Source organism: Penicillium argentinense (assembly GCF_028826775.1).
Source record: "Penicillium argentinense strain IBT 30761 chromosome Unknown utg000002l_segment0_segment0, whole genome shotgun sequence".
Taxonomy (NCBI): domain Eukaryota; kingdom Fungi; phylum Ascomycota; class Eurotiomycetes; order Eurotiales; family Aspergillaceae; genus Penicillium; species Penicillium argentinense.
In genome coordinates, this window is record NW_026622661.1 from 2,411,612 (window position 1) to 2,413,939 (window position 2,328).

The following is a 2,328-nucleotide window of genomic DNA, read 5'->3' on the forward strand; positions in this document are numbered from 1 at the left end:
CAGCAACCAAGTGACGCCCCTTCAACAGCAACATCTAGTTCTCGGTTAAACAAGATGCTAAAGAGCAATGTCTCTGTGAAGCCAGCTGGCGATGAGATGAGCCAATATCTTGATAGTGGTATGCTTCTTTATTTCTTTGGTTCTCTTTATCTGATGTCAGATTAAACTAATTGATGAATCTTACTAGATCCAACTGATGCTGACCCTCTTCAATTCTGGCGAGACAATCAGTATCGTTTCCCTGCAATTGCACTCCTTGCTCGTGATGTTCTCTCTGTCCCAGCAACAGGTGCTGGTGTTGAACGACTCTTCAATACAGCCCGAGATATCTGCCATTATCGCCGTGGCCGGATGAAGTCAGAAACAATCGAGGAGCAAATGTTATATCTATGCGGGACAAGGTTTACTCTGAAGAATGAAGAGGCAAAGGCACTTGAGCAGTATTTTACTGAGGCTGAGATTCAGGTTGCAAAAGAGGAAAAGATAAATGATGAAGATGATACTGAGTTTGATCTCATTAGTGACAATGAGGAGGAGAGGGAGGAGGATAAGGAGAGGGAGGAGGATAAGGAGAGGGAGGAGGATAAGGAGAGGGAGGAGGATAAGGAGAGGGAGGAGGATAAGGAGAGGGAGGAGGATAAGGAGAGGGAGGAGGAGGATGAGAGGGAGGAGAGGTCATGTGAGGCATCTCCAAATTTAGTAGATATCGATATAGAGCCATCATTGCCACAGAGTGCAACCCAGATACGGGTATCTGGCAGAAGGCGTAAGGAGCGAGAGGACGATGATTTTGTATACGAGAATAAGAAATCCAGAAATTAGTGCAGTCAATCTTCTCTTTTTCCATTTAATCCAGAATTAGATCGGTAAGCAGAGTACTCAATATTACAGCCAGAAAGTGCATTAATTATGCAGCATCTCGACACGGGACTGTTTGTCCTGTTTACACTATAATGGGTACTCACTGGGTACCCATCGTGGGTCAGGGGTTCTTGCCAAAAACCTGTTGATTTATAAGTGATGCTTCAGTGTTCATGTTGTTGAGGGGAGTTGGTTGTGTTAGATACAGGTAGACTGGTGAACAGGTATATAGGCATGCACGTGATCCCAGCCCCCATGATTATCCCAGTAACCGTAATATTTCAACAAAACCCATAACCCATGATGGGTTCTAGAATTGGACCTAAAACCCATTGTTGAAATATCACGGTTTGGGATAATCATGGGGGATGGGATTGTTGATTTATAGTGATGCTTCAGTGTTCATGTTGTTTAGGGGAGTTGATTGTGTTAGATACAGGTAGACTGGTGAACAGGTATATAGGCATGCACGTGATCCCAGCCCCCATGATTATCCCAGTAACCGTGATATTTCAACACTCCCACTCGCTGATATCCTTCTGACGAAGGAGATTAGCGATCTTTTATCACGGTTGTCAAGCCCCATTAAAACCTCCCAAAACCAGTGGTAAAAAAGGAAGGAAAGGGTGCTTGCATGCCGGTCTTTTGTTTTGTTTTGTTTTCTTTTAGTTTGAAGGCTCGTGTCTGACCGGGCTATTATTCAATGCCGAGGCCTTCTCGAAACCATTCAAATCTGTCTCGTGCAAGGGGCTTCGTGAAACCATCCGCTATCTGTTCTGACGTTGGGATATACTTGAGTTCCACTGTCCCGGCATCTTGGACTTCTCCTTGCCACTTTCGCTGGATTTCCATATGCTTTGTGCGCGAATGATATTGAGGGTTTGAGGCCAGCGCAATGGCTCCCTGGTTGTCGCCGCAAATGATCGTTGCCCGTTGTCCCTGGCCCATATTCAGCTCGTGAAGGAGTCTTCTCAGCCAGATAGCTTCCTTGGTTGCTTGTGTCTGGCCTATGAATTCGGCCTCGCAGGTTGACAGGGCAACAACATTCTGGCGCTTTGATTGCCAGCTGATTGCTCCACTTCCAATGTTGAAAAGATATCCTGCCGTCGAGCGCCTTGTCTGGCGACAGCCGGCCCAATCTGCATCCGTGAAGCCACGGAGCATCTGGAGCTGGCCTTTATATGCGAGACTGAGAGATTTGGTGCCTTTGAGGTATCGAAGGATTCGACGCGCGAGCTTCAGATGTTGTGGGCCAGGATTTGTCAAGTGTCTGCTTGCCGCTGAGACAGCGTATGCAATATCGCCTCTGGTTCCAAGCATGACATACATCAGCGATCCGACCACGCGCTGGTACTCATTCTTTGTATTCGACGGGCAGATGTATTCAGGGCCGTTTTCTGGTAGAGGTGAGGTGTCGATGGGCGTGCTGACAGGAGCACAATCCAGCATCCCGAATTGCTGAAGGAC